Source organism: Bubalus bubalis, chromosome 5, assembly GCF_019923935.1.
Source record: "Bubalus bubalis isolate 160015118507 breed Murrah chromosome 5, NDDB_SH_1, whole genome shotgun sequence".
Classification (NCBI taxonomy): domain Eukaryota; kingdom Metazoa; phylum Chordata; class Mammalia; order Artiodactyla; family Bovidae; genus Bubalus; species Bubalus bubalis.
This window is the reverse complement of record NC_059161.1, coordinates 56,175,655-56,201,830: the sequence shown is the minus strand read 5'-3', so window position 1 is coordinate 56,201,830 and position 26,176 is coordinate 56,175,655.

Genomic DNA, 26,176 nt, shown 5'->3' with positions numbered 1-26,176 from the left:
CCATTTCCTCCTCTAGGGGATCTTCCCCACCCAGGGATCAAACCCACATCTCTTATGTCTTCTACATTGGCAGGCAGGTTCTTTACCACTAGCACCACCTGGGAAGCCCCATCATAACAGATTAGTCAGACGTAGGTTTCATGTATCTGGACCCTTGTTTTATGACAGATACTATAGCAGAGCAACTGTTATAAGGATGGACTTTTAGCAAATTGTATTGGCACAATTGAGTATCCACTTTGAAAACTCACACTATACAAAAACATCAAATCTGGATGAAATAAATACAATCATAAAGGACAAAGGTATGAAAATTTTAAAATATAATATAGGATAGTATTTTCATAATTCACAGCAGGGAAAATATTTTTAAAGCAGATGTAAGAAATATAAGCCATGTAGAAATATTACAAACATTATTATAAATTTAAGAAATTGTGTTCATCAAGAGATATTAAAAGGATGAGAATACAAGCTACAAAGCAGAAAATGTTCTAAAATATATCCAAAAAATCACTACTATCCAAAATAGACAAAGAACTATGAATCAATAAGACAAGCAAACTGATGGAAAAGTAGGCAGAAGAATTGAATCAATATTTCACAAAGGAGGACATTTTAATGACAAGTAAATATACAAAGAAAGGCTTAACATCATTATACCCTGAAAAATGAAAACTAAGTCCACAAATATAGACTATGGCATACCCTTCAAGTTGGCAAAAATATAAATATCTTACAATACCAAGTGTTGGGATAGATAGAAACTCTCATCTACTACTGGTGAGAATATGAATTATACTTGAGACCATGAATTATACCAATACTTTATCCATTTTGGAAAATGACTTGAAATTGTTTAGTAAATTTATACACGTACATTCATAGCTACCAGCAATTCCATTCTTGGCAAGAATGTTTGTAACATCATTATTAGTAATTGTCAAAAATGATAAACATCACAAATAAGCATCAATAAGAGAATGGATAATTTGTGGTATTTTTTAAAGGACAATTATAGCTATATACCTAAACATGGATAAATCGTACATATAATATTAAATGAAAGACACATGGAATGAAAGAACACGTTTGATGTGATTCTATTTATAAAATTATTATAAGCAGGAGTGTAAATGATATTTATAAAAGATGCGTACCTAGGCAGTAAAAGCATTTTTTTAAAAAAAGCAAAGAAAGGATTATCAGAAAAGGCAGAACACTCATTATTCATGGGGAAGGGGATGGGGGAGAGCCACATCGGAGGGTCACAGAGTGAGTTTTTAAAATTACTATAAATGTTTTCTTAACCTGGATGGTGACAGCACAGGGGGTAATTTTAATATTATTATTTAAAATGCATATATTATAATGCATTTTTGGTATATATAATATATTTATAAAAATTTTTTAAAAAAGATAAGTGAAAATTCCAGGAAGTTGCGTCTTGATAAGATAAGACTTTGGCCTCTTCCTTAAGATGGACTGTGATCTGACACCATAACCAACTTCCAAAGAGTAAGAAATTCAGTCAAAAAAGCCATTCATTTCCTCCTCACAGCATCACTATTGTTTGACTGGATTACCTGGACACTGCTGCTTTCTAGAGTTACAGCCCTTTGATCACTGGGGGTCAAATAAAGGTGTCAAGACATTATTAGAACATCAATTTAACAAGAGCAATAAGGATGTGTTTTTCACCCAAGCAGTGTGGGAAGTCTTTTTGCAGGTGTTGTTGTTGTTTTAACAAAAGGCATATTTATCCATCAGGAACAAATTAAAGTATTACCTGGTGAAATGATAATGTAATAGCTACATTTCTCAAGACTTTCCTAAATAAAACTAGCTTTTTCTTGTATGTATCTTCTGTTTACCAAATCCTCCTAGTGAGTGAAATTTGTTCAGTGGTGTCCGACTCTTTGTGACCCCCCCACCATGGACTATACACTCCATGGAATTCTCCAGGTCAGAATACTAGAGGGGGTAGTAGTTCCCTTCTTCCAGGGATCTTCCCAACCCAAGGATCAAACCCAGGTCTCCCACATTGCAGGCAGATTCTTTACCACTCAAATATGGAAGAAACTGAATACTAAGTGAGGACTTTCAGTGAATTGCTCCTTATTGAACAGAGTGGATCAGCTTAAATATAGTTGTCTTAAAATAATACTTTAAACTTATTTTTTAATAATTTTGAGTCACTTTTAATTATCGTTTGCTTAAGATCTGTTTTGTATGTTTTCATTCACGTATGACTTTTTGTGACTCATGGACTGTAGCCCACCAGGCTCCTCTCGCCATGAAATTTTCCAGGCAAGAATACTGGAGTGGGTTGCTATTCCTTCTCCAGGGCATCTTCCTGACCCAGGGATCAAAGATATATCTCTTGTGGCTCCTGCATTGGCCGGCAGATTCATTACCACTGTGCCACCTGGGAAGCTCCTGTTTTGTATAATACACTATGAAAATTTCCAAGAGAGAGGGTACACTATCCATACTGTTCTCTATATTCTCAGCTTAGAAACAAAGACCTAACACAGTAAATATTTGCCCAGTGATAATAAAGGAAAACAAATGAATATATGAATGAATGAACATCTAATATAACAATCATTGGCTCCTTTACACAGCTGCAGATTCAGGATTCAGCAATGTCCCTTTTCTGATTGCTTTCCAGACTTTTAGAATGAATGAGAATATGCCTCTACTGAAAGTAAAGAAAATGTTGTTAGAAAGAATTCTTTGCCCTTCAAGTTACAGTGGCAAGAATCTCTTAGAATAACTGAATTCCCTAGGAGAGTCACTTGGAAGCTTCTGAGAAGCTGACTGAATGGGCTGTAAAGATCAAAGCAGTACCTTCCCTCATAAAAATGGCAGTCAAAAAAAGAGGGACAGTAAATCCATATTGATATATTTATCAGAACCCACATCAAGTAAAATTTCCACCCAATACCAACCTAGATTCACAATGTTCACTTCTACATATGAAAGTCTAGCTATATCTGGCTTTTAAATTCACAAACTAATATTGAAATGACAGATCATTTGACCAAAAAAATTCACAGACATAATTACTTTATGCATTCATAGTCTTCAGTTCAGTTCAGTTGCTCAGTCGTGTCCGACTCTTTGCAACCTCATGAATCGCAGCATGCCAGGCCTCCCTGTCCATCACCATCTCCCGGAGTTAACTCATGCTCATGTCCATTGAGTCAGTGATGCCATCCAGCCATCTCATCCTCTGTCGTCCCCTTCTCCTCCTGCCCCCAATCCCTCCCAATATCAGAGTCTTTTCCAATGAGTCAACTCTTCTCACGAGGTGGCCAAAGTACTGGAGTTTCAGCTTTAGCATCATCATTCCTTCCAAAGAACACCCAGGGCTGATCTCCTTTAGAATGGACTGGTTGGATCTCCTTGTAGTCCAAGGGACTCTCAAGAGTCTTCTCCAGCACCACAGTTCAAAAGCATCAATTCTTCGGCACTCAGCTTTCTTCACAGTCTAACTCTCACATCCACACATGACTGCTGGAAAAACCATAGCCTTGACTAGACAGACCTTTGTTGGCAAAGTAATGTCTCTGCTTTTCAATATGCTATCTAGGTTGGTCATAACTTTCCTTCCAAGGAATAAGTGTCTTTTAATTTCATGGTTGCAGTCACCATCTGCAGTGATTTTGGAGCCCAAAAAAATAAAGTCTGACACTGTTTCCACTGTTTCCCCATCTATTTCCCATGAAGTGATAGGACCAGTTGCCATGATCTTAGTTTTATGAATGTTGAGCTTTAAGTCAACTTTTTCACTCTCCTCTTTCATTTTCATCAAGAGGCTTTTGAGTTCCTCTTCACTTTCTGCCATAAGGGTGATGTCATCTGCATATCTGAGGTGATTGATATTTCTCCCAGCAATCTTGATTCCAGCTTGTGCTTCTTCCAGCCCAGCATTTCTCATGATGTACTCTGCATATAAGTTAAATAAGCAGGGTGACAATATACAGCCTTGACATACTCCTTTTCCTATTTGGAACCAGTCTGTTGTTCCATGTCCAGTTCTAACTGTTGCTTCCTGACCTGCATATAGGTTTCTCAAGAGGCAGGTCAGGTGGTCTGGTATTCCCATCTCTTGAAGAATTTTCCACAGTTTCTTGTGATCCACACAGTCAAAGGCTTTGGCATAGTCAATAAAGCAGAAATAGATGTTTTTCTGGAACTCTCTTGCTGTTTCCATGATCCAGCGGATGTTGGCAATTTGATCTCTGGTTCCTCTGCCTTTTCTAAAGCCAGCTTGAACATCTGGAAGTTCACGGTTCACATATTGCTGCTGTAAACCAAACATTAACCTTAGCACAGACAATTTGCAAGATATTTTATTTGTTATAATCACATCTTTGTGGTTGGGAATTAACTGCGGGAAAGCCATTTTCAATTTTAAAATTCTATATTTTAGAAGATTCTGAAAGAATTATAATTGTAATACTGGTTCACACAGTAATTAGTTATGATTAATAGGGCCTAAATCAATGAAAACTTACATTTATAAAATATTTATTAATGTGCAAAATATTTTCATGTTTACTTATTTGATTACAATGCTGTGAAGTAGCTAAATCCTCAAATGTTAGATTTCCCAGAATCAAACAGAATTTAAGTGGTAGAGCAAGGCCCTTTGAGACCCCATGGACTGTAGCCCACCAGGCTCCTCTGTCCATGGGATTTTCCAGGCAAAAATTCTGAGTGGCTAGCCATTTCCTTCTCTAGAGGGTCTTCCTCAGCCAGGGATTGAACTTGGGTTTTCTGCATTGCAGGCAGGTTCTTTATCAACTGAGTCACCAGGGAAGCCAAAGATCCCTCCTTTTCTTGAGTTGGTTAAATGTGTCAGATGATGTCTTACTTCATGCTTCTTCCTAACATCTCTTTACAGAGGCCAAAGAGACGTTCTGTTGTCAAATTATGGTTGAATTATTCAGTTCATTTCAGTCGCTCAGTCGTGTCTGACTCTTTGCAACCCCACGTCATGTTTCTATTGACTGAAATTGCAACTGATGAGGTTTTGATATAATTGGAAATATTTTCGTTTGTTTGTTTGCTTGTTTCATTGCAGCAAGAATCTGGGAAGAAGTGGGCAGCTGGAAGCAGAAGCCAGTAACCTGGAAGGAGAAAAGGATGCACACCACACCACTGGGTAATTCTGGGGTGTGACAAGGTAAGGAAGGGGTCTGGTGGAAGGGTTTGATGTGGGAGCATGATAACGTCACAGAAGTAGCTGTTTGTGTTATACCACGTTCAAAATAACATTAAAAGCCCGCATACCACAGGCTAACTTGCCAGTAATCTGAGATAGAAGTGCATTAATCCAATTACTTTCCTGGCACCCCAAACCACTTACTACCTACATGCTTTTATAAGCTCAAATAACTCCAGGGCTAAAATGATAAAATGTGCCCCAGAATAAACAAGTCTCACATTAGGGCACTGTGAGTCTCCAGGGGAGGTCTTTATGGCCGCAGGCCATGTTTCCTTATGAAAAGGAATAAACCAGCTCCTAGATTGTACACTTCTTCCTTCTCTGACTTGTTGTTTAACAAAAAAGATAAAACATAAAACTTTTTTTCCCCATTCATGAGGTAACAGTTGTTGCTATCCTCACACACAATCTTTCTGCCATCCTAAGATTTATAGATGACCCATGTGTGGATGTATACAATTTCAGGTGGCTGTATTTGTAAACACCATTGTATTAATATTATTAATAATATTAATATTGTATTAATAATATTGAGGGTGTTAGGTACTATGTAGGGATAAATTAAAATTCCAGAATTGCAAGAAAAAAATGTTGAAAAGCCATTTGGACCAGATTTTCCTTCTTGCAGATGAATAGCTAAAATATTTAAAAATGATCTTGATCCGAGGGATGGTATGGGGAGGGAGGTGGCAGGGGAGTTCAGGATGGGGAACATGTGTACACCCGTGGCAGATACATGTTGATGTATGGTAAAACCAAAACAATATTGTAAAGTAAAAAAAATAATAAAAAAATAAATAAAAAAAATAAAATAAATATAAAAAAATAAAAATAAAGGATTTTAAAATTGGAAAAGAGTCTGAGTTACAAAGAGACTAAATCTTTAAGATTCTCATCACAAGAAAAAAAACTATGTATGGTGATATATGGTGGACTTACTGTGTTGATCATTTTACAATATATATGATGCATATATTAAATCATTGCTTTATACCTGAAACAAATATAATGTTCTATGTTAATTACATTTCAATAGGAAAAAAAAAAAGTGGAGAAAAAGACCTAAAAATGAGATGACTAATTATTTGTGTTTTGCCTACCAATGCCAATCAGTTTGTAGTGATAATCTGCATTTTGATGAAAATCAGACTTGTCTGGTCTTAGCAGGAAAGGTCACCATGATGGATGGGTTGTGAATGGCTATCCTCTAGTTGACTATTTTAAATTTAAAATATAAACAAGATTATCAAGTGATCACATAAAGTGACAACTGGAATAACTCACGTTCTATTTCTTAGTTTTGCAATCAGGATGCCATCATCATTTGTTTCTAACCTACTGTTCAAATTGTAGTGTGCACTCAACAGAGGTTGGAGACACAAATCCCATGGAAGAGAACATCAAGATTCTGCACCATCGCACAATTGTTTTTAAGTAAATATGTTGGTGAGTCCACAACGGGAGTTCTCCAAAGTAAATTTCACATTATTTTAGAATACAGTAGAATGTTTATAGGGTTTTCCAGATGGCGCTAGTGGTAAAGAATCCACCTGCCAATGCAGCACATGTAAGGGACTAAGAGACATGCGTTCGATCCCTAGGTTGGGAAGATCCCCTGGAGGAGGGCCTGGCAACCACTCCAGTATTCCTGCCTGGAGAATCCCACAGACAGAGGAGCCTGGTGACTACAGTCCATAGGGCCGCAAATAGTTGGACACGACTGACATGACTTAGCACACATGCACAATGTCTAAAAAAGAATAAATGTTTATAGTAAATAAATAAGAAAAATTAACTAATGTGAAGCTTAAAGTATATTTATTATTAAATTAAAACAATAACTTCTGCAAATATTTAGAACTTACTAAGGATGTTTTCAGGGAAGACGCATTTTATCACTGAACTTTTTTTTAGCATTGCTTGTTCTCAGTAATAATAAAAGAGAAAGCAATATTTTGTCAGTTTTATTATTGTTCTGGTAGTAGCTGTAGACAATGCACCGCCTTAGTGCTGACCTCTGGGCAGACAGCTCTCACTGCCCACGTTGCACACTTCCAAGGTACTGGTGCAGATATTTACCCCTCTGATGTTCTATAAACCTCCCCATTTTGTGAACACCAGTGAAATGAACTGTGTACGGACTCTAGGAGTTGGTGATGGACAGGGAGGCCTGGCGTGCTGCAGTTCATGGGGTCGCAAAGAGTTGGACACGGCTGAGCAACTGAACTGAGCTGAAGTGACAGTAAAAGTAGCTTGGATTTACATTTCAGTCACTTGATTCAAAGAGCAATCTAATTTGTTGAACAATTCACATTTTCCCTATCCTGAAATTACGCCTCTGTCAAACATTAAGTTTCTGTCTAAATACGGATGTATTTCTATGCCCTTTATTTATTTCACAGAGAAGGCAATGGCAACCCACTCCAGTACTCTTGCCTGGAAAATCCCATGGACGGAGGGCCCTGGTGGGCTGCAGTCATGTCAGTGCTGGTTGGCTTAATTAATGGTTCTATAACTACCTTGGTATCAAGTAGAACAGGTGACAGTCATGATTTTTTCCCCTTCAAATTTGTCCTGAATTTTATTGATCCCGATTTTCTTCATTAAAAATTTTAGGATCAGCCTGTCTGTTTCCATTGACACACATATTGAGATTTTTTTATTGAAATTTGTTAGAATTTATAGATCACTTTAGCAGGAATTAATACAAAATTAGCTTTTCCCCCTTACATGAATTCACTATATCTCTCCTTTTGTTTCTATTAACATCTTTCAAACAAATTTTCTATCACTCCATAAACACATGGCTATGTTTTTCTCGAATAGATTTTTAGATGCCATATATTTTTTCACTTGTAACCTTCTAATGCTTAGTTTCCATTTATATAGTGTAATTTATTTTGGTGCATCAGTTTTATGTTGTGCAATATTACCAAGTTCTCTTATTAATCCTAGTACCGTATTAGTAAAATCTTAAAATTTTGTATGTAAACAATTATATAATCCGTGAGTAATATGCAAGTTTTTCCTTCTTAGTCAGTCTTTTCCCCTTTTAATTATTTTTTGGTATATGTGTGTTTATATATCTGCTGGTCTCATGGCTCTGGCTAGACCCTCCTAAACAACGTCAGATAGAAATGGTGCTATTGAAAATTCATATCATGTTCCTGATTGTATTTAATGGGAATGTCTTTAACATTTCTCCATTAATCATAATGTTAGCAGAAGTTTTTAAATAAATGCCTTTATCAGATTCAGTTCAGTCACTCAGTCGTGTCCGACTCTTTGCAACCCCATGAACCACTGCACACCAGGCCTCCCTGTCTATCACCAACTCCCAGAATTCACCCAAACCCATGTCCATCGAGTCGGTGATGCCATCCAACTATCTCATCCTCTGCCGTCCCCTTCTCCTCCTGCCCTCAATCTTTCCCAGTATCAGGGTCTTTTCAAATGAGTCAGCTCTTCACATCAGGTGGCCGAAGTATTGGCGTTTCAGCTTCAACATCAGTCCTAACAACGAACACCCAGGACTGATCTTTAGGATGGACTGGTTGGATCTCCTTGCAGTCCAAGGGACTCTCAAGAGTCTTCTCCAGCACCACAGTTCAAAAGCATCAATTCTTCGGCGCTCAGTTTTGTTTATAGTTCAACTCTCACGTCCATACATGACCACTGGAAAAACCATAGCCTTGACTAGACAGACCTTTGTTGACAAAGTACTGTCTCTGCTTTTGAATATGCTATCTAGGTTGGTCATAACTTTCCTTCCAAGGAGTGAGAGTCTTAATTTCATGGCTGCAGTCACCATCTGCAGTGATTTTGGAGCTCAGAAAAACAAAGTTAGCCACTGTTTCCACTGTTTCCCCATCTATTTGCCATGAAGTGATGAGACCGGATGCCATAATCTTCGTTTTCTGAATGTTGAGCTTTAAGCCAACTTTTTCACTCTCCTCTTCTACTTTCATCAGGAGGCTCTTTAGTGCTTCTTCGGTTTCTACCATAAGGGTGGTGTCATCTCCATATCTGAGGTTATTGATATTTCTCCCGGCAATCTTGACTCCAGCTTGTGCTTCCTCCAGCCCAGCGTTTCTCAAGATGTACTCTGCATATAAGTTAAATAAGCAGGGTGACAATATTAGGTAATTGGTTATTCTTGTTTGTTTAAAAGTTCTTTTTGTTGTTTTAAGTCATGAATAGCTATTTATCTTTGAAGTTTGGGATTAACATATACACATTATTATATACAAATCTGATAGTCAACAAGGACCTACTGTATAGTACAGGGAACTCTACCCAATATTCTGTAATAACCTATATGGGAAAATAATCTGAAAAAGAATGGATATCTATCTATCTATATATATATATAACTGAATCATTTTGCTGTACACCTGAAACTAACACAACTTTATTAATCAGCAACACTTCAATATAAATAATTTTTTTAAATGTTCAATTATGTATGTTCCTGTTGAACACAAAGTTCTTATTAAAATATGAATTTCAATAAGATTTAAAATGCCAAATACTAATTTTATGAACTAGCTTTATGTGTTTATTCTATTAAAAATATATTTTAATTGGCAGTTATAACACATGTAGCAACATTCTTCTCCAGTAATGCACTTATAAAACTTTTTTGATTTACTTTTCTCTATAATATTATCTGTTTTTCTTATATATTTTCTGTAGCTTATTGGTGGTTTAGTCACTAAGTTGTGTCTGACTCTTGCGACCCCATGGACTGTAGCCCGCCAGGCTCTTCTGTCCATGGGATTTCCCAGGCAAGAATACTGGAGTGGATTGTCATTTCCCTCTTCAGAGGATCTTCCCAATCCAGGAATCAAACCCAGGTCTCCTGCATTGCAGGCAGATTCTTTATCGACTGAACTATGAGGGAAGGCCTTGTAGCTTATTATTTAAGGCATTATGCTTTTTCTTTTATAGAAAATACCAAAATTATCACATATTATTTTTATTAATTTTTTTCTGAGTTCTAATAATCAAAAAAAGCTATGTATATGTTTTTCTGAATCTTCTAAGGTCATTTTAGAATTTTCTCTTTTAACCTTTAACTGTGGTGAATGATAATAATTAATTTTCCAATATGAAATCAATTTTGCAGTCCCTATCATGGTATATCTATAAGTTTCCAGGTCAGGTTTGCAGATATTCAAGATGCACAATCCTAAGTAATATATCTTTGCCAATATCTTTTCTTCTACATCCTTTGTTTCAATATCAAACTTATAATAGTAATATAAAATTATTTGAGAAGACTTCCTTATTTTTCTATATTGTGAAAAACTTATACAAACTTTGGAAGCAGCTATTCTTTAAATGTTAATAAAACATGTTTATGACCCTCTGAGCCTGGTCTTTTTTTGAGGATAGGTTTTGATTATCAGTTATATTTACTTAGTGGGTATAGTACCATTAAGCTTATCAATTATTTTATTGAGTACTTTCTTTTTCAAGAAATTATCTACATTTTAAAATATATTGTCATAGGTTATTCATATTTTATTATTTAATTTCTACCCCACCTAAATAGATATTCCTCCTTTTATTTTTTCTCCAGTTCTTTTTTGGTTTACTGTTGAAATAAACATTACAGATATAACTGAAGTTACCTTTGTTTCCATTCCTGGTCCCATTCCCTTCTGCTCTGCTAGAGACAATCACTATTATGGGTGATTGGTCCATGTATTTTTATGTATTTTTGACATTGGTATATTTAATTTTTTCAAATTTAGGTAAAATACACATAATATGAAATCTACCAAAGTGTATATTTCAGTGGTATTAAGTACATTCACACTGCTATCCTACCATCACCATTATTCATCTCAAAAACTCCCATCTTATACAACTGCAACCCCACACGCATTAAATGATAACACACCATTTCCTTCCTTCCATTCCTGGCAACCACCATTCTACTTTCTGACTATGAATGTGTACATTCCATTTGTTCATTCCTAGTATTATTTAGCCATACCTTCTCTTTTTCTCAATCAATTTTGCCACAGAATCATCATATTTTCAGTATTTAGAACAAACTAATTTGGTTTGTAGATCTCCATTTTGTGTTTATTTTATATTTTAATATTGGGTATTGATTTCTTATTTATTTTATTTCAGTTCATTCTTGTTTAACTTCTAAAGTTAAATGTTTATTTAATTAACTTAAACCCTTTCTTCTTTTTCAATATGTGTGTGTAGAGGCTGTGCATTTTAAAGAACTGTTTTTCATACATCACACAAGTGACCATGTATTTTTTTGCTTCAGTAATTTTAATGCTGATTTTTTAAAATGTGGATGCATATTTTTTATTATGTGTGATTTTTATCCACAAAGTTGGGGTGGAAATAAATTTCTTATTCTTGATTTCTAATTTAATTTATGGACAAAAAAGCAATATGGTTCAAATACATTCTATGAAATGTGTTGAGAATAGCTTTCCAGTTATTAAGCTACCAAGTTTCATAAACATTCGGGGTATGTTTCAAGAGATTGTTTATTTGGATTTGTTAATGTGCATCCTATATATATGCCCATTAGACCAGCCTTGGTAATTGTGTCAATTGAATCTTCATACATTTACTGATTCTGTCAGTTTTTCCTAACAGTAACTGAGAAAGGTATTACAGTCTTAATATTTCTTATCAGGATGTGGGCCTTAGGAAGCATTACTACAAAGTTAGGAGAAGTAATGGAATTCCAGCTGAGCTACTTCAAATCCTAAAAGATGATGCTGTTGATGTGATGAACTCAATATGCCAGCAAATTTGGAAAACTCAGCAGTGGCCACAGGACTGGAAAAGGTCAGTTTTCATTCCAATCCCAAAGAAGGGCAATGCCAAAGAATGTTCAAACTACTGCACAATTGTGCTCATTTCACATGCTAGCAAGGTCATGTTCAAAATACTTCAAGCTAGGCTTCAACAGTAAGTGAATCAAGAACTTCCAGAGGTAGAAGCTGGATTTATAAAAGGCAGAGGAACCAGAGTTCAAATTGCCAATATCCTTCAGATCATAGAAAAAGCAAGAGAATTCAAGAAAAACATCTGCTTCATTGACTACGCTAAAGCCTTTGACTGTGTGGATCACAACAAACTGTGGAAAATTGTTAACAGATTAGAATACCAGACTATCTTACCTACCTCCTGAGAAACCTGTATGCAAGTCAAGAAGCAACAGAACTGGACATGGAACAATGGACTGGTTCCAAATTGGGAAAGGAGTATGTCAAAGTTGTATATTGTCACCCTGCTTTAAATAAATAAATATAAATACTTATATTCAGAGTACATCATGTGAAATGTAGCACTGGATGAAGCACAAGCTGGAATCAAGTTTGCCGGGAGAAATATCAATAACCTCAGATATGCAGATGACACCATCCTAATGGCAGAAAGTGAAGAAGAAATAAAAAGCCTCTTGATGAAGGTGAAATAAGAGAGTGAAAAAGTTGGCTTAAAACTCAACATTCAAAAAACTAAGATCACGACATCCGGCCACATCACTTCATGGCAAATAGATGGGGAAACAATGGAAACAATGACAGATTTTCTTTTCTTGGGCTCCAAAATCATGGCCGACTGTGACTGCAGTCATGAAATTAGAAGACACTTGCTCCTTGGAAGAAAAGCTATGACAAACCTAGATAGTGTATAAAAAAGCAGAGACAACACTTTGCTGACAACGGTCTATATATCGAAAGCTATGGTTCTTCCCAGTAGTCCTGTATGAATATGTGAGTTGGACCATAAAGAAGGCTGAGAGCTAAAGAATTGATGCTTTCAAAGGAGATCAAAGCTGTCAATCCTAAAGGAAATTGAACCTGAATATTCACTGGAAGAACTGATGCTGAAGCTGAAGCCCCAGTACTTTGGCCACCTGATGTGAAGAGCCAACTCATTGGAAAAGATTCTGATGCTGGGTAAGACTGAGGGCAGGAGGAGAAGCAGGAGGCAGAGGATGAGATTGTTGGATAGCATCATCAACTCAATGGACATGAGTTTGAGCAAACTCCAGGAGATACTGAAAGAAGGAAGCCTGGTGTGCTGCAGTCCATGGGGTGACAAAGAGTCGGACATGACTGAGTGACTGAACTATAACAGCACATGAATATTTATAAATAAACTCACACATGTATAGATATATTTGTTGTTTATTATTTAGTCATTAAGTCGTGTCTGACTCTTTGAGACCCCGTGGACTATAGCCTGCCAGGCTCCTCTGTCCATGTGGTTTCCCAGACAAGAGCACTGGAGTAGGTTGCTATTCAGTCCTCCAGGGGATCTTCCTGATCCAAGGATTGAACCCAGGTCTCTTCACTGCTGAGTCGCTGGGAAAGCCCCCATATAGATATATACTCATATAAATACATGAAAGTGAAAGTATTAGTCGCTCAGTCGTGTACAACTCTTTGCAATCCCATGGACTGTAGCCGCCAGGCTCCTGTATCCATGGACTTTTCCAGGCAAGAATCCTGGAGTGGGTTGCCACTTCCTCCTCCAGATGATCTTTGCAAGCCAAGGATCGAAGCATTGCAGGAGAGAGAGACAGAGATAGATGTAGATATAGATATATGAGGGACTTCCCCAGTGGCTCAGTGGTAAAGAATCCATCTGCAATGCAGGAGACACAGGAGTTGCAGGTTCAATCCCTGGGTCAGGAAGGGTCCTACCCCCCTGGAGCAGGGTATGGCAATCTACTCCAGTATCCTTCCCTAGAGAATTCCACTGATAGAGGAGCCTGGTGAGCTACAGTCCTTAGGGTCACAAAGAGTTGGACAAGACTGAAGTAACTTAGCATGCATGCATAGATATATGAAGGTTATATATATGAATATTATATATATTACAAATATATATAAATATAAAATAAATACATGAAGGTTATATATATATACTTGTAATATATATATATATTTTTTTTTCCTCAACTACTGACAGTTATATTCCGATAAACCCTTCTTAAATTCAAAATGTATGTAATACATGTAATGTACAGAACATCATAGCTTTGCCAGACTTATCTTAAACATGCTCAGAACACTGATATTAGCCTATAGTTGGGCAAAATCTAACACAGAGCCTATTTTATAATTTAGTGTTGAATATCTCATGTAATTTATTGAAAGTTGTACTGGAAGTGAAAAAAGAATAGTTATATGGGTACAGAATTGTTGTAAGTGTATTGGGTGTTTATCTTCATGATTGCCCAGTTGACTGAGAGCTGTAGCTCACCATTTCTGTCCAGCATCGAGAAAGTGTTGTACCACATATTGCTGGCCTGGAAAAAATTCAAACTTCAAAGTAGAGTCTCTACTAAATGCGTATTGCTTTTTCATATCACTTTCACACCACCATAAAGAGCAAAAATTGTATTAGTTTTGCCAAATATCAAAATGAATCCGCCACAGGTATACATGTGTTCCCCATCCTGAACCCTCCTCCCTCCTCCCTCCCCATTCCATCCCTCTGGGTCGTCCCAGTGCACCAGCCCCAAGCATCCAGTATCGTGCATCGAACCTGGACTGGCAACTCATTTCATACATGAATTTTGATATTTGGCAAAACTAATACAGTTATGTAAAGTTTAAAAATAAAATAAAATTTAAAAAAAAAATAAATAAAATAAAATAAAAAAAAAAGAGCAAAAATTGTAAGGTTGTGACTCACTCTCTAGTTCTCTCTATATATAAATTTTTAGAGGTTTTTTTTTTTAGGTCATTCTCCTAATATACTTTTATAAGCATACTTTTGATTTCACATTTTATGACCTTAACTATATTAAATATGTTCATTTAAACCCTATATTCAATTATTTTAATGTTTGATATATTTGTGAGTCTGATACTATAGTCTGTCATTTCTGCTAACCCTCACTCATGATACCTGTCTCTCAAGATTTTTTTTTTTCACATTACAAATCAGTAAAATTTTACTGCAGGATTTCTTAGGTTAAGAAAGTATTTTTCTATATATAATAATTTTGTTTATTGCACAAGCATAAGATCACTATCAACTTTGGGTCATATTTAACTAAAATAAGTCCTTAATTTTTTGTACCATGTACATAGTATAAATCTAAGTGCCAAACTAATAGAAAGAATGGGCTTCCCAGGTGGTGCTAGTGGTAAAGAACCCACCTGCTAATGCAGGACATAAGAGATACCACATCTCTTATGTCCTGGGTCAGGAGGATTCCCTGGAAGAGGGCATGGCAACCTACTCCAGTATTCTTGCCTGGGAAATCCCATGGACACAGGAGCCTGGAGGGCTACAGTCCATAGGATCTCAAAGAGTCAGACATGGCTTAGTGACTAAGCACAATGTGAAGAACAGATTATTGTTAGGATTTCTCAAGAGACAGTTATAGTCCTTTCATCAGGAACAAGTCAGACAAATTTTCTCCCTTCGTTCTTTTTTTCTGGTCTCTTCCTTCACTAAAGGTATAGCCCAGTGATTTACAACAGGGATGCTTCTACTTCCTCAGAGTGTTTTTGGACATACGTAGAGCCAGTTTTGGTTAGGGAATCCTATTGACATTTACTGGGAAGAGCCCAAGAATAGAATATTAGATACTCTGTAATAGAAGAATATAGCACAACAAAAATTCACTACTCACAGATTTTTTAAAAATTGTTTAGTATTATTTGATCCTAATGGCAACCCACTCCAGTGTTCTTGCCTGGAGAATCCCAGGGACGGGGGAGCCTGGTGGGCTGCCGTCTATGGGGTGGCACAGAGTCGGACACGACTGAAGCCACTTAGCAGCAGCAGCAGCAGCAGCAGCATGGAAGTTGATTATACATATAAACCTAAAGGATTTTTTTTCACTATTTTAAACTGTTTTCATATTTTTGTGGGACCCAGCTTTCATGTTAATCATTATTTTACTTTGTTAAGAACTTCACCAAGAATGAGTCATCATTTCAGAAAATCATTACCCATAGAAATTCTGTTCATGAGCCTAGAGTAATTTGTGTCAGTCACAGTTGTAACTTTCAAGTTACCTAGAGTAACTTGTATTTAGTCATGGCTGCAATTTTTACAGTGAGTTAATAGGTAACTGTAAGTAACTGATGACTTTTTTATGACTTCCAGTATAGCTTTACTCATAGTCTATGTAGTTAAATGCATCTTAATTTATTATCATTTGTTTTCTCTTTATTTCTTCTCTATTTTTTTTGGCTAGGATGATTTTTATTTTTTAATTTTTACTTTATATTGGAGTATAGTTGATTAATAATATGCTAGTTTCAAGTGTAGGCTTTTCTGGTGACTCAGTGATAAAGATTTGTGCCGGGGTCCAGCCCCGGCTGATCCAGGGTATTCGAAGGAGAGACGGCGTAGGCGAGGATCAGGAAACAACTGCTTAATTAAACGTTAATTAAGGATATAAAGAGTAATAGAATAAGGATAGCTCAGTAGGAAAATTCAGTGAAGAAAAGAGACTGAATAAGATTCCAAAGCAGGGAATTGACGTCACCTACGAAGGCCGCAGGCATCCTCCCGTTCTCCCGAAGGAGAGGAGACACTAAGGCCTCCCCGGTCGGATCTTAGAAGCCCAGGCAAAATTAGTAGGCTTGACGAGCTTCCCCGCCTCAGGAAAAATTCAGCCAGAAGGTGAAAGAAAGAACGACATGGGGAGACCAAGTTTCGGTGAACAAGGCCCGCACTTTATTTTCCAAAGTAGTTTTTATACCTTAAGTTGTGCATAGAGGATAATGGGGGAAGGGGTGGAGTCATGCAAGGACAGCAGATCCTGGTTCTAATCGAAGCCAGGCTTTCAAACTTATCATATGCAAAAGTTCAGGTGAATTACATCATCTTCTGCCCAGGAGGCCTGTTAACATTTTAAGAAACTTATTTTTCTCTAAAGGTGATTATTCCAAAGTCAGGAACCAGCCTCCAAAAAAGCATTGGACAAAGCTGCATTCTTACAGGGCAAAGGTGAGATGGGCTCAATCAAGAAAAGAATTAACTCAAGGGTCCAAGGTTACAAACATTGAGGCTACTACTTACATTTCTTTCTTTTTTTTTTTTTAATTTTATTTTATTTTTAAACTTTAAGGTACATATACACAATGGAGTATTATTCAGCCATTAAAAAGAATACATTTGAATCAGTTCTAATGAGGTGGATGAAACTGGAGCCTATTACACAGAGTGAAGTAAGCCAGAAAGAAAAACACCAATACAGTATACTACTTACATTTCTATACACCCATTATATCAATCAATACACTGCCAAGGACACAGTAGGTAAGGAGTATGGAGACTTAGCGGCAAACATTGGCTCAATAAGTGAAAAACCCTTCACCAATACAATTTCTAATCAATCTCTTAACTACTCAAAAGAATCTGTGTTTAGACAGTTTAGAACATCTCCTGCCTCTCACAGTTGGGAGGCTCTGAGCAATCACATGTGGCCGGAAAAACCTATTCAGGCAGGCTAGAGGACTTCCAAAGGAGTTTGTAGGTTGAAACACTGTCACACCCAGGAATTATTAACTGGAGCTGTAAGCTAACTCTTTTTTCAGAGAGAGGTAGTAGGGGACAGCCCCCCGTAAAGTCAGAGGTGTAGGTGAAAGCACAAAGCAGAAAGTAGGCAGACTCTGGTTTTGGGGGTAGATGCTCGAGAATTTCCGGGGGGACTCCTGAGGCTCGATCCCGCCTTTGCGTATGCCGAGCCTCCTTCCTCATGATCTTTGCCACGGGCGGAGCTCGCTCCCCGCAGATTTGCCTGCCAGTGTAGGAGACTTGTGTTCAATCCCTGGCTCAGGAAGATCTCTTGGAGAAGGAAATGGCAACCGACTCCAGTATTCCTGCCTGGAAGATTCCAAGGTCAGAGGAGTCTGGCGGGCTACCAACCATGGGGTTGCAAAAGAGTTGTACACAACTTAGCAACTAAATAACAAGTTTCAGGTGTACAGTAAAGTGATGCAGTTATAAATACACATGTATCTATTTGGAGAAGGCAATGGCACCCCACTCCAGTACTCTTGCCTGGAAAATCCCATGGATGGAGGAGCCTCGTAGGCTGCAGTCCATGGGGTTGCTAAGAGTCAGACACGACTGAGCAACTTAACTTTCACTTTTCACTTTCATGCATTGGAGAAGGATATGGCAACCCACTCCAGTGTTCTTGCCTGGAGAATTCCAGGGACGGGGGAGCCTGGTGGGCTGCCACCTCTGGGGTCACACAGAGTTGGACACGACTGAAGCGACTTAGCAGCAGCAGCATTCTTGTTTTAAAATTATATAAGTTATAAGATTAATTTTATTTCAGAATAACAAAGGGGATTATAAACTAGGGGGGAAAAAGATGTAGTTTCTGATAGTTTTGTGAATCACTGAAGCAGCTCTTCAGGGGCTTTCAGATGTACATAGGTGATTTAGATTCTACTTCCCACCTGGAAAATCCAAAGCTTAAAAACAAAGCTCTAAGTCGTTAGGGGTGACAATAAATCACTGGATTTATGTTCCTGATTTGTTTCTCTTCTGCAAATGTGTGTTAGCCATTCAGTCATGTCTGACTCTTTGCAACCCCATGAACTGTAGCTCGTCAGGCTCCTCTGTCCATGGGATTCTCCAGGCAAGAATACTGGAATGAATTGCCCTGTCCTCCTTCAGGGGATCTTCCTGTCCCAGGGATTGAACCCTAGTCTCTTATGTCTTCTGCATTGGCGAGCAGGTTCTTAACCACTAGCACCACCTGGGAAGGAATTTCCTTAAAAGCTTGTCAGATAAACCATATATTTAGATAAATATTCAATTTAATTTGGGCCTCCCAGGTGGTGCTAGTGGTAAAGAATCTGCCGGCCAATGCAGTAGATGTAAGAAAATTGGGTTGGACCATGGGTCAGGATTCCCTGGTGGCTCAGATGGTAAAGCATCTGCCTGCAATGCGGGAGACCCTGGTTTGATCCCTGGATCGGGAAGATACCCTGGAGAAGGAAATGGCAACCCACTCCAGTACTCTTGCCTGGAAAATTCCATGGACGGAGGAGCCTGGTAGGCTACAGTCCATGGAGTCGCAAAGAGTTGGACAAGACTGAGCGACTTCACTTATGGGTCAGGAAGATCCCCTGGAGGAGGGCATGGCAACTCACTCCAGTATTCTTGCCTGGAGAATCCCATGGACAGGGGAGCCTGGCGGGCTACAGTCCATGAGGTTACAAAGAATCAGACACCACTGAGCTCACACAAATATATTTAAGTTAGGATTTGCATCTGTTAGTGAGATGGCAGTGTCTCTTTGTCTTACAAGATTATTCCTTTTGTCAAAGCAAAATGTATATTTAAACACTTCATAAAATATAAAGTCTTAAATAAGTAAAAGTAATTGATAGTGATAATGTCCCTGTAGCTTAATGATTTACATGAGGATCCTCAAGAACAAAATTCGAGAAAACTATAAAATGCAAGTTTCCTTACCTGGGATACTCACCATTAAATGGTCTCCCAGCTTTGAACCTGTACCCTCTTCCACATAACCATATAATACTATGAAAAGTATTGAATATTAGCAAGAGAAATAGCTAATTTTGAGGAAAAATGGATTACTTCGTATTAAAGAACTTTGAATGGAAACAAAAGATCTTGGACTCGGTCTGAGGAAATATAGATTTTTTTCTGATGACCAAAAGTACTTAAAATTCAGTCATTGCTGTCAGGCTGAGTTGTCCACCTGGTCCCCTCCTGTATGAAGTGATTTTGGCTTCCTTTCCACCTGGTTCCTCACTCCACATCTTCTCTGCTGCCTGTGGTGCCAATTTCTGTTAACCTCAGCACAAGGATCTTCTATTGTTAAATGATAGCCATCTCTGGGCTTCGGGAATGGAGAGGTAGAAGTGTCTTTCAGGACAAGATTGAGTGAATCATAATCTGTTCTTTTTTGTAAATTAATTTTTCAGTTCAGTTCAGTTGCTAAGTCGTGTCTGACTCTTTGCGACCCCAAGGACCTCAGCAGGCCAGGCCTCCCTATCCGTTACCAACTGCTGGAGTTTACTGAAACTCATGTCCATTGAGTCAGTGATGCCATCCAACCATCTCAACCTCATTTGTCCCCTTCTCCTCCTGCCCTCAATCTTTTCCAGCATCAGGGTCTTTTCAAATGAGTCAGCTCTTTACATCAGGTGGTCAGAGTACTGGAGTTTCAGCTTTAGCATCAGTCCTTCCAATGAACACTCAGGACTGATCTCCCTTAAGATGGACTGGTTGGATCTCCTTGTAGTCCAAGGGACACTCAAGAGTCTTCTCTAGCACCGCAGTTCAAAATCATCAATTCTTTGGTGCTCAGCTTCCTTTATAGTCCAACTCTTACATCCATACATGACTACTGGAAAAACCATAGCCTTGACTAGATGGACCTTTGTTGGCAAAGTAATGTCTCTACTTTTTAATATGCTGTCTATGACCAATATGTCTTGGTCATAACTTTCCTTCCAAGGCGTAAGCATCTTTTAATTTCATGGCTGCAGTCACCATCTGCAGTGATTTTGGAGACCCAAAAAATAAAGTTAGCCACTGTTTCCCCATCTATTTGCCATGAAGTGATGGAACCAGATGCCATGATCTTAGTTTTCTGAATGTTGAGCTTTAAGCCAAATTTTTCACTCTCCTCTTTCACTTTCATCAAGATGCTCTTTAGTTCCTCTTCACTTTCTGCCATAAGGGTGGTGTCATCTGCATATCTGAGGTGATTGATATTTCTCCCAGCAATCTTGAGTCCAGCCTGTGCTTCATCCATTCCAGCATTTCTCATGATGTACTCGGCATATAAGTTAAATAAGCAGGGTGACAATATACAACCTTAATGTACTCCTTTCCCGATTTGGAACCAGTCTGTTGTTCCATGTCCAGTTTTAACTTGCTTCTTGACCTGTGTTGACAAGTGTTGCTTCTTGACCTGCATACAGATTTCTCAAGAGGCAAGTCAGGTGGTCTGGTGTTCCCATCTCTTTCAGAATTTTCCACAGTTTATTGTGATCCACACAAAGGCTTTGGCATAGTCAATAAAGCAGAAATAGATGTTTTTCTGGAATTCTCTTGCTTTTTTGATGATCCAGCAGAGGTTGGCAATTTGATCTCTGGTTCCTCTGCCTTTTCTAAAACCAGCTTGAACATCTGGAAGTTCACAGTTCATGTATTACTGAAGCCTGGCTTGGAGAATTTTGAGTATTACTTTACTAGTGTGTGAGATGAGTGTAATTGTGCAGTCATTTGAGCTTTCTTTGGCATTGCCTTTCTTAGGGATTGGAATGAAAACTGACCTTTTCCAGTCCTGTGGCCACTGCTGTGTTTTCCAAGCTGGCATATTGAGTGCAGCACTTTCACAGCATCATGTTTTAGGATTGGAAACAGCTCGACTGGAATGCCATCACCTCCACTAACTTTGTTCGTAGTGATGCGTCCTAAGGCCCACTTGACTTCACATTCCAGGATGTCTGGCTCCAGGTGAGTGATCACACCATCGTGATTATCTGGGTCATGAAGATCTTTTTTTGTACAGTTCTTCTGTATATTATTGCCACCTCTTCTTAATAGCTTCTGCTTCTGTTAAGTCCATACCGTTTCTGTCCTTTATTGAGCCCATCTTTGCGTGAAATGTTCCCTTGGTGTCTCTAATTTTCTTGAAGAGATCTCTAGTCTTTCCCATTCTATAATTTCCCTCTATTTCTTTGCACTGATCACTGAGGAAGGCTTTCTTATCTCTCCTTGCTTTTCTTTGGAACTCTGCATTCAATTGGGTATATCTTTCCTTTTCTCCTTTGCTTTTCACTTCTCTTCTTTTCACAGCTATTTGTAAGACCTCCTGATACAGCCATTTTGCTTTTTTGCATTTCTTTTTCTTGTGGATAGTCTTGATCCCTGTCTCCTGTACAATGTTATGAACCTCTGTCCATAGTTCATCAGCCACTCTATCAGATCTAGTCCCTTAAATCTATTTCTCACTTCCACTGTATAATTATTGGAGTAGAATTGCCTAAAATGTTGTGTTAATTTCTCATGCAGAACAAAATGAATCATATATATATATATGTGTATATATATATATATGTATGTATATTCCCCTCCCTTTTGGGCTTCCCTCCCATTCAGGTCACTCTAATGCATTCAGCAGAGTTCCCTATGCTATACAGTATGTTCTCATTAGTTATCTATTTTATACATAGTATCAATAGAGGGAGAGTGAGATTGACACAGAATCTGTTCTTTAAAGGCTGAATAAATCTTTGGAGATCAGTAGGATTAACCTCATGGAGTTCATCGGTTCAATATATGATATGGGATATAATGGATGACTACAAAAGGATCTCTAGATGGATCACTTGTGTGGGAAGGGAGAAGAATGCTTCAAAATAAAATTATCATCAAAAGACAGCCTTCAGAATGGGAGAAGATAATAGCAAATGAAGCAACTGACAAACAACTAATCTCGAGAATATACAAGCAACTCCTACAGCTCAACTCCAGAAAGATAACTGACCCAATCAAAAAATGGGCCAAAGAACTAAATAGACATTTCTCCAAAGAAGACATCCAGATGGCTAACAAACACATGAAAAGATGCTCAACATCACTCATTATCAGAGAAATGCAAATCAAAACCACTATGAGGTACCATTTCACACCAGTCAGAATGGCTGCAATCCAAAAGTCTACAAGTAATAAATGCTGGAGAGGGTGTGGAGAAAAGGGAACCCTCTTACACTGTTGGTGGGAATGCAAACTAGTACAGCCACTATGGAGAACAGTGTGGAGATTCCTTAAAAACCTGGAAATAGACATGCCTTATGATCCAGCAATCCCACTGCTGGGCATACACACTGAGAAAACCAGAAGGGAACGAGACACGTGTACCCCAATGTTCATCGCAGCACTGTTTATAATAGCCAGGACATGGAAGCAACCTAGATGTCCATCAGCAGATGAATGGATAAGAAAGCTGTGGTACATATACACAATGGAGTATTATTCAGCCATTAAAAAGAATACATTTGAATCAGTTCTAATGAGGTGGATGAAACTGGAGCCTATTATACAGAGTGAAGTAAGCCAGAAAGAAAAACACCAATACAGTATACTAACGCATATATATGGAATTTAGAAAGATGGTAACAATAACCCTGTGTACGAGACAGCAAAAGAGACACTGATGTATAGAACAGTCTTATGGACTCTGTGGGAGAGGGAGAGGGTGGGAAGATTTGGGAGAATGGCATTGAAACATGTAAAATATCATGTATGAAATGAGTTGCCAGTCCAGGTTTGATGCACGATACTGGATGCTTGGGGCTGGTGCACTGGGACGACCCAGAGGGATGGAATGGGGAGGGAGGAGGGAAGAGGGTTCAGGATGGGGAACACATGTATACCTGTGGTGGATTCATTTTGATATTTGGCAAATCTAATACAGTTATGTAAAGTTTAAAAATAAAATAAAATTTAAAAAAAAAAAAAAAAAAAAAAAAAAGAATTAATTGAAAAAGAATATTAAAATATTCATAACTGACATATCTAGAAATTAATAGAATGTGACATATATGTGTATCATACAAGTGATTTGCTCATGATATACAAGAGAATAAAAAGTGTATAAACAAAAAAAAAAAAAAAAAAAAAAATTATCATCAAAGGATGAAGCAGCATCAAACACAGATGCTGGCAGCTCTTGATAAAAGTGTACAGCATGGAGGGAGGCTAATTCTAAATAGTTTGGTTGGAGAGAGACTTTGCAGACAAGCTGGATGGACAAGGGTTAACAGCTGGGAAGCTAGAGTAATAGAAGGAAAGGCATAGAGGTGGAGATTAGCAACCACACAAGGAATGACAGAAGTTTAAGGGATCATAATCCTACATTCTGTTTTTTTTTTTGTTGTTGTTTTTTTTTTTTTTTTCAAGAAGGAAATTAAGGTCAAAGACCTAAAGTACTTAATCCAAATTTTCACAGTGAGTTAGGGACAAAATTAGCACAAGAACTCAAGGCTCCAGACCCCACAGCAGTTATACCATCTGCCCAAAGTTTACCAAGTATTCTCTTAGAGGAAGTTCAATGCTCTGAGATATAAAATCCTACTCAACTTTTATTCATCAAATACCACAAAAATGACAACATTCTCATTGCCAGCTAGCCCAGCGAGGCAAAAGTCCCGGTTCCTTCTTCCAGGAGTGTGGGTGGGCCAGGAACAATCACAGTGGCTGCAGAGATGCTGTGAAGCGAGGAATACCTTTGACTTACTCATCATAGCTGCTGCCGAGGAGCCCCAAAGCGTTGGCTCCCCTCCTGGAAAATTTGATAACTAGTTCTATGGGCCTGACTTCACTGATTGCACATCTAATTACTGGCCAATAAACTAGACCACCATTCTTGAAGCTCCTCAGTTTTCCATGTTAGCAGCACATAAGGCCTGAAACACAGCTTTAAGAAGGTTTTATTGCTCTCCATTTGAGGATTTATAGCAACACAAAAGAAAATTTGAGAAGATGTATCTTCCTGGTTCAACGTCACCCACATGAGGATCCAAGGATGAAAAAGCAGGAAATGGGGTCTTGCCAAGCAGACAAAATGAAAAGGATTCTAATCCACAACACTTAAAACATGGCTAAATATCATTAATGTAATGTTGAAGTCAGACACAAAAGAGTACAGACCATACTATTCCTTTTGTAGAATGACTTAAAAAAAGACAAAGCTGATCTTTCTTGTTAGGAGTCTGGAGAGTCTGGAGAGATCTTTCTCTTGTTAGGAGAAAGGAGTGGGTATTATCTTTTCTAGGGTTAGTGACTGTGGGGGCACCAGAGGACTTCTGGGGAGCATGTAAATTTCTGTTTTGGGATCTGAGAATTGCTTTCATAAGCATTGTTCATAAGCATGTTCATGAAATTTTGTCTAACTATAGGTTATGATTTGCTCACTTTTATGTATATACAGTATATGTCAATCTTTCACTTAATAATGCCACAAATAATAACAACTGGATGAGAGAGTTCTAGTCTAAATTTTTATTAACAAGGAGGAAAGTAATATTACTGTTACAAATTCCTCCTTTTAATTTTACTTCTTTATTTGTTGTAATTAGGGTTATAGAACAAGAGGAGAAGATAAAGGGAGAAACTCTGTACACATGTAAGTCATTCTTATTTGTCCTGGACTGGTTAAACAAGTGTGTATGCTCTAAAATAGAATACCCAAGGGCAACCTTTAAAGGTGTAAATTGAAATCAATTCAAATCAATCCTGCAAATATTCATTGCACTCTATTATATGCATAGAGCTTCCCAGGGGACTCATTAGGTAAAAAATCCACCTGCAAAATAGGAGATATAAGAGATACTGGTTCAGTCCCTGGGTTGAGAAAATCCCCTAGAGGAGGAAATAGCAACCCCCTCCAGTGTTCTTGCCTGGAGAATGCCATGGACACAGGAGCCTGGTGGGCTACAATCCATAGTGTTGCAAAGAGTCAGATGTGACTGAAGCAGCTTAGCATGTATGGTTTTATACTCATGAAACAGAGAATTCCACTATAGGCAGTTCCTAACCAGTGAATGAATCTATTGTCAGCTTAGATTTCAAACAGGAGATAACTCTTCCCCTAAAAAAAGAGGTTAAAATTCTCTTCCTTTTACTACAGGGTGGCAGCAAAGACAAATTAAAGGAAAAAAAAAACAAAAAACAAAACAGCGAATTCAGATTGAAACAAGGTACCATAGGCTGAAGAAGGAGAAGTCTGATAGATAATGGAATACTGGAGAGCCTAACAGTTAAAGAAACTACTTACCAACAAAGTACATAAGCGTAAACTTTGAATAAGTATCTACGTAGGCTTCAATTTTCAAAAGCAATATTCTACATAAATTGGAATTTGACATGCACAGTATAGGACACAAAGTGGGGGATTTTATCATTTAT